Source organism: Pogoniulus pusillus, chromosome 25 (genome assembly GCF_015220805.1).
Source record: "Pogoniulus pusillus isolate bPogPus1 chromosome 25, bPogPus1.pri, whole genome shotgun sequence".
NCBI classification, from domain to species: Eukaryota; Metazoa; Chordata; class Aves; order Piciformes; family Lybiidae; genus Pogoniulus; species Pogoniulus pusillus.
In genome coordinates, this window is record NC_087288.1 from 12,636,699 (window position 1) to 12,644,504 (window position 7,806).

The 7,806-nt window shown below is 44.2% G+C and overlaps 1 long non-coding RNA gene across 1 annotated transcript; it reads right to left on the bottom strand.

The window, feature by feature from the left end:
• Positions 1-1,571: 1,571 nt before the first annotated feature.
• LOC135186437 (uncharacterized) lies at positions 1,572-2,636 on the bottom strand. The gene is made up of 2 exons (XR_010306865.1): positions 2,560-2,636; positions 1,572-2,038 (listed from the first exon to the last, which is right to left on the bottom strand). It is a non-coding gene; the product is annotated as an uncharacterized LOC135186437 (long non-coding RNA).
• Between the last annotated feature and the right edge of the window lie 5,170 nt (positions 2,637-7,806).

Consider the following 7,806-nt stretch of genomic DNA (forward strand, 5'->3'; position numbering starts at 1 on the left):
GAAAGCCTCCAGCCTTGAGGAGGTCCTCTGCCAAGCTCAGTTCAGGGCAAGCACAGGCATCCCAAGAGGTAAGTGCTGAGAGACCATGAAAATGCTTTTCTTTTCAGAGGGAAGCCAAAGACAGGGGAGAGGAGACTAAAACCAAGCAGCTGGTTAAGTACGTCATAGCAGAGACTTAAAAAGGCAGCTACAGATTACATGGGACAGCTCATTTTTGTGTTGGTTATTAGGACTCAACGAAGGAGAGGAAGGTCATCCTCAGATGCCCAGTTAGTGGGCGAAAGGATATGAGGTACATGAATAATTACTTGCTCACTCTGTCCCTTGATCATTTCTTCACTCAAATGCACTAGTTCTATGAAATACAAGACATTATTTGCCATTTTACCCTGCAGTGGAAAGCACACAGATCTCTAAATAAGAAATCCTAGCTGTTGGCATCTCAGAGTACTGCAGGAGTTCAGAGCTAGACTGGAGCTTGGCAAGTAGTCCCTGTCACTGCAGAGGGCCAAATCAACTTTCCCAGGCTTCAAGCACCCTGAAATGATCCAAATTCTGCAGATCTGGCCATCTGTGCTTGGAAATCCTCAGTTCCCCTAACGCCTGGAATCTTTACAATAAGGAAGATGCTATGTTCTAGCTTAAAAATCATAAGGAAGGCATGAATCATCCCTGACCAAGGCAAATAGATCACCGAGACCAGCACTAGGAAATGGGGTCTTTTAAATGTCACATTACTGAGAAGCTGAATGTAGGAGGCTGCATTTGCGATTTGAAAGCCTGAAAGAGTTAACCATGCTCGTTTTCTTGGTCTGTACCCTTATTTATGCCCAGTCTAGGTTGTGCCAACACAATTTCTATGGAGATGATCCCTTCTGATCCAGTCTTCCCTCTTTGTTAGGAGGGAAAGGGAACTGACGGGTGAGTTGCAGCACACAACTGACTGCATTTAGGAAATAAGGGCAAACAAGTCCCTCTCACTGCAGTGGGTCACAGTGTTTCCCCAAACAGACTAACCTGACTCCATTTCAATATATGGCACAGCATTTATTATAACAGCACAATGAAGAAAATAAATCTTTGCTAAAGCTTGTTGTGAAACGGGTATGGAAGGCTCCCATGGTGGTGGCAGAGATAAAGGGGCAGGAGTGGGAAGGTTGTTTCCCTGTATGGTCCAAGTCTCTGGCCCTCCAGGCACATTGCAAGGCCTGCCTGTTCTCCCAGCTTTTCAGCAGGCAGGGGCATTTGGAGAAGCTGCTTATAAAAGCCCCATCACTCAGAAATCCATTATTTGCCACAGCGCTTTCTTTTGTGTACAGCTTATATGTATCACCGACATAGCCGAAGCTCAGACACGAAAGAGCTATCTTATTTTTACCTATTAAAATGTTTTTATACACCAAAACCAATTCTCGTTGGCTTAGGTTAGCCTGGCTCTTTCCAGAGCTGCAGAGCAGAGTGAGACACTGACTCGTGCAGAGAAAGGACCCCCACACACACACACACCTCACTCTGCCCAGAATCTGGGCGGCTGTGATTGCATTTTCATGAATAATTCCTAGCCGAGTGAATAGTTGTACTTTCCCATTTATTTGGGAATCAGTGTGAAAAAGCAAACAAACAAACATGCTATTTGCTTCACAACAGAACACATAAGAAGGAACTGCTGTTTGTGCTTAAAGGCAGTTAATTACATGCAGAGTTTAATTTTATTCTTTAAAATTAGTCTTAAGGTTGAGTCTCTAGCTAGGCAAAGGAAATACATTTCTTTTTAGAGAGTAAGATGGCACAGAGAGCTAAAGAAATACTACCAGCTCCAATGTAAATATGTTTGCAAGAGACCTGCCAGTCAAGCAGCTGTGGGAGGTAACAGGGGAGAATGCATGAGAGGAAAAAGTCTTGTGGCAACAGTGGCCAGTTTCATTATGGCCACTGCCAGACTGTGAAACAACTCTGGGGGCTTGAAATCCTATTGCCTATTAAAACTGGGCATGACAGCTCTTTTTTATGCTTCACCAACCAGAGATGGAACTGTGTCCTAGGGGAAATAAGGAAAAATATTTATTACAAGTGTTTAACACCTTTTAGTACAAAACAACCCTAATATGCAGCACTCAAGGATAATTCACACCAGCACATGTAAAACCGAGGGGAATCGCTTATCAGCTCAACAATTTGGTCAGAGCTTTAAAAGGAAGATATGATCTTCCAGTCAAAACCCTCAGACCAGATATCTGGGAAGTGGATGCACTTCAGATTTTCTTTCTTTTTTACAGTTTCTTAGTAATGGACACGAGACTTTGGCAACATACCCGTTCCATGGACTGCTTGGCTGCCTGACTAGGGCAAGCCAGATCAAGCCATTCAGATAGGAGACTTACCTGCCCCTCATATATGCCAATAGTTGGCATATATAAGAAAGCTGCAGAACAGTCAGGGGCAATAGTTGGCATACATAAGAAAGCTGCAGAGCAGTCGGGGTAGATCTTACACAGCCCATGAGGCTGAGGTTTAAATCGCTTTAAAGGTTTAGCTGTAAAACATGCACCTTGAGCTCACCTTTGTTTGCAAACAGCCTGGAAGCATGAGGACACTGGGGTCAAGGGGTGCATTTCACATCTTTCCTAATGAACTGTATGGGTTTAGAACAAGCAAAGTATACCATGAAAATCACTGCTTTCTGCTATCAACCTATGTGCTTTGCTGGAACCTAGCTCTTCATGAAACCTAGAGCCCAACTGGGGAGCTCCACCACACACCAACTGCCAAAGGGAAAAACCTTGAGCACCTTCAGAAGGCTGAGCTCAAAGCTTCTCATGCTGCCGGCTGCGTGTCCCCATTTTATAGACAGTGAAAGGGAGATGCAGGAGGGTGGCACCTCCTCCCCAGGGCCACTGCCAGCCCTCTCTGCATTACTCATTAACGCTCGCCGTTACTCGTTAACAGCCCGAGCAAGGGCTTGCGTCGCAGCCCTTGCAAAGCCACGGCTTTATATTGCACAACCGACGCGCTGCTGCCGTTCCTGGTTTATTTGCTAGCAGCAACCTTGCTCCCTGGCATCCTTTTGCATCCCTGTGAGCCACCGGAGCTGGTATTTTAAAACACTCTTCACCCAGCTTGCGCAGAATCTGGGGGCAACCCTGGAGACGCCGGGAAAGCCTGTCTGTAGGGAGGATTGCTCGCTGCCCACAAGCCACCTAACTCCCTCCTCGGTGCTAGTACACACCATTGGGAAGAGCCAGCTGCTTAAACAGTCTTCTGCCCTTCCAGAAATTTCTGAAGTATCCAGGAGACTTTCACCAGGGCCACAGCCAGCTGCGGCACAGGGAGGCGCGGGGTGGACATTGCAGCTGCTGGAGGGGGCTACGGTGTGACAAGATGGGAAACCTGGCTCTGCTCTGGGCAGGTGGGCACTCCTTGAGGCTGACCCTTACTCTGGGATCTGCAGCCTCTGGGCTAAGCAGGGCCTGGAGGACAGCAGTGGCACCAAGGGTCTACACCCCTTAACCACAGCTGGGAACTTTCACAGCGGGGGGGGTGAAGCCAAGTAGTGCACACGCTTGCCCTTCACGTAGCTCCCTCCTGCTATGTCCAGATTTCAGCACCATTTTCATGCCTTTTTGAGGAAGGGACGTGGAAAGAGGGGGGTTTTGTCAAGGTAACTATAGCAGCAGCCCCAGCAAACAGACACCTATGTTAGCCCCAGCAAAAGACCTGTACAACTGCCCTCTGATTCTGGATACAGTGTTTATATCACCTGCAAAATTCAGGATTTGTTCAAAATGTGGTACTGTTTTTTAATATTTTTAATAATTGTGTCAGTCATATATAATTGTTATTGTTGTCATTATTAACCTTAAGGAACTTTGTTCTTCCATAAATATAAATGAGGCATATTTATCCTTAATCTGATTTCAAATGACCTGAAAAGAGGATCAAAAAAGTGCAAGATCACTACACAGCAAGGGAGGAAATGTTGGGGGGGGGGGGGGGGGGGGGGGCAGTGAGGGTGTTGACTGTAAAAGAAAGAAAATGATCCCAATTCTAGCACTGCTGGGAAAACGTGAAAGTTATTGCCACACAAAGAACCTCTTGAACTGCTTTGCCTTCCAAAATTTCTACTGCACTCTGCAGTTACTTGTGTATGGCAGAAGCAGCATCTTTGTATTATATGAACAGTCTGCTTCATAATCAAATACCATCTGTCGCTACATCTGAACTTGTTTTCAACATCTGTGCGTTCTGGTCTTAACAAAGCTTTAAAAACTAATTCAAAAACTTTCACAGATCACTGACTAAATATGTACATTTACCATCTTTCATATTGGTTTAAAATATTTCTTCTATAGCTGCATCCCCTTGGTTGGGAATAGTTAAGATGTATACACTGAGTTGCTTTATTAAGCTTATTTTCTAATGGCCTTGGGTAGCCAAGTGCAAAAGAGGGACACTTGCTCAGGCACCGAGAGGACCCATCATATTCTTTCTTGGTGCCAATACAGTCCCTTTCTGCCAATGAGAAACCTGAAAGTTGATCAGCTACCATACCCCAATTACTCAAAATGACACTACAGATAAAACTGCAACCAAGGGGAGAATCAACTGTATGGCTTATATGCTGCTAAAGTGTGTCTGAACAAATGGTGAAGTAAAATCATGAGAGCCCTCAGGAGGATAAGTACGTTGTTACTTTGCACATGCTTCAGAAATGTGAAGTACATCTTTACAGAACTTTTGGCCAACCCCCTGGCAGATGTTGACCAGTTTTGCTTATGTATACATCAGTTGCAGAACACTAAAACAGAGATTGGAAATTTTAATTTAGTCAAGGCAGTTGGGCTAAAATGATGGCTTTTGTTGAAACCATTAAATAGAGCTGCCTAATGAAGTACAGTACAGCACTGGCAAGCCGAGCCCTGATGAGATGCAGCAGCTTCCAAACTGCAGCCCTGCAAAGGGGAAGAAGGAAGCTTGCAAGTCTTTAACTAAAGTGGAGCGGCGACAGCCCTTGTAAAGCTGCGTTTGATTTTGTGTTTGAGGGCAGATGCACTTGTACATTATCGCCCTGACATTTTAACCATTAGTTGGAAATGTGCCGTTGCAGTTCCTGCCATATATTTCTCAATCCTATTTGTTAGAAAGTGAGCTAATAGACAGTGTGATGAAGTGATCATAAATTCACTTTCAAAGGGCACTTGGGTTCAGAGCCTAAAGATTGAATATGGCAAATTCTTAGGCATAGGGAAGAAGGTGGGGGCCAGGAGGGTCATTCCCACTGATGGATTCAGTGATTGATTCCACTACAGAACTATACTTGCCCTTTACTTGGCTGTTTAGCACAGAATAGCTGTAATAGGTTCCCAATCCATTATTCCTCTTCCTCCTAGGGTCACTATGAAGTTGAAAGAAAATATAACCTTGGCTATGATAAAATAAACTTTAACATTATCAGGTGTTTGGAAATTGGAAGGTGGCTGATTGCTTCATACAGGATAGACACAAACACACACAAAGGGTTATAATATAATGCTCTGGGACACCTCTGACAAATGGTTATTGCCATTCAGTATTGGTTTTTTGCTCATGCAATAATATGGTGTCATGCAAGTCCACACAGCCTTGAAATTCTTCTTATCATACATAGCCTTCCAAAACCCACATGCAGTGTGCTGCCTTTTGGGTGGTGATTAGCAGCATTTCTTTTTTTAAGATAGGTGGCTTTGGGGGGAAAAAAATTGCTTTGAGAGAGCAAAAAAAACAAACTGAAATGCAAGATGAAAATGAGTGGTTTGGCACAAGGCAACCCCAAAATACTTTCAATAATTAGGAGAGACTTACACTCCATTTCACTGTTCTATGTGTTACATAGTACAGAGCAAGTGCCACTGTAGTTAAGTGTTTGTCAGCATTTCCCTTGTAAATCCTGGTTTTCCAGAGGGTTGCTATTACTTGCCAATTTCAAATCATCCTGGGCTAACACTCACTGTACACATTGTCAACCCAGATGCAAATTTCTTTCATTGTTATTACTGAAAATGAAATCAAGTGAAGCTGCTGGGGCTTAGTTCATGGCAAAAGATAACGGTTTGGAGGTAGGGGTGTATGTATGCTTTTTGTTCCCTGTTGGGATTTTGTTGTTGCAATGGTCTGAGTCAAATGGGTTTGTTCTGAAAGGGATGGGAAACAAAGACAGCATATGGATATTTTTATGCACCCCCAAATAAAAGCAACATGTAGAAGGCTCAGGGAGAGAGAAGAGGGCAGAATTCTAATCTGTACAATTTATGGCCATTGTGTATTGTATTTGGGTGCACAACTGCTGACCCCCATCCCGATTTTTGGCTCTGTGCTGTAAAGGCCTTACACACTGATAAACATCCATGCAGCAGCTGAATTCTGCAATAAAATTGGTTAAGTCAGATGGAGCAACAGGAGCAAACCCTAACTTCTTTCCCCAGGCCTTGGAAAACAGCCTTTCAGGCTCTGCAGGACCCCATAATCTCCACTGGCTGAACTGTGAGAAGGCATCAGACCTCCTCCTTCAACATTCCCCATACCTGCACAATTCCATAATGGCCACAGGAGAGCACAGGACTGGGGTAGCAGTCCCAAACATAGCTCTGCTTAACAACAGAAGAGGTGCCTCCTCCTGACAGTCCCTGCTGGCCCCAGCAGAACTCAGACTTGGCAGGATGCAGGATGATGATGAAGAGGAGGAAGAGTAAAGGCAGGTTTAATCAGGCATCACAGACTGGCCCTATGAGATGTGAGGCAAAGAGCTCAGCAGGCTGAGCGCAAAGGGCTGCTCTACTCCATGGACAGAGAGTTGAGGCCACACAGATGAGCAATACTCACTAAGTTGGCAAGACTTTTCCTGGTTTGATTTTCCCTTAACTTTAACTGAAATTCCTTTTCAAACAAACAACAACAACAAAAACCAACAACCCAACAAAACCCAATGCTTCAGCATTGCTCCCCTGTTCCTGAGTCTTTAACAACCTCTTGGGTTTGTTACCTGCAGAAGGGTAGACTTCCCTCAGAGGGTGCAGCCCTCCATCTCTGCAAGGCAGAGGGATGTAAATTCAGACTAAAAGCAGATGTACATCAGGGTAGTGCAGCAGAATGTTCTAAGAGTAAGTGGAGAAATAGGCTTAAGGTCTAAGGATTGCATTGAGGAGTAGTACACAGTAAGATGTTTATAAATCTAGGCTTTTTGCATGCAAAGAAATGAGGAGTTCCTGCATTGGCAGCTCTAGAGAGGATTAAAAAGTGATAGCATCATACTCCAGCAGCCTGGAGAAAGGCAAATTTGTGAATATGCTCATATCATTTAGCAGACATACACAGGTCTTGCAGTACTTTTAAATCAGACCCTCAGCTGACAGGACTTGCAGTGCTGTCAGTTGTGGGTTTATTTTGCTACTGTTGGAGGTGTTGGTGTATGGCTTGTGATATTTTCGGCATGCTGGACTGAAATTCAGCAGAAAAGACTATGACATTGGTAGTATTACATCAATTTATATCAAGTGAGGTTTCAGTCTGCTTATAGTAGCAGCAGGTTAACTTTATATGCCATTGCTCATGTACCTGCCTCCAAGATCTGCAGAGCTCAGAGCTGCCCCATACAAACACCACTTGAGCACAGAAGACAAGGTCCATATTAGTCACACACTGTTTTCCCAATCTAGTAAAATACTTAGGTAGATTTCACTTGAAAACAAAGGGCAGTTCCCTGCCTAGAGTTAAGCTAGAACACCACTTTTTTCCTATACCTGACCCTCAAATTCTGTATATTGATGCATTTGA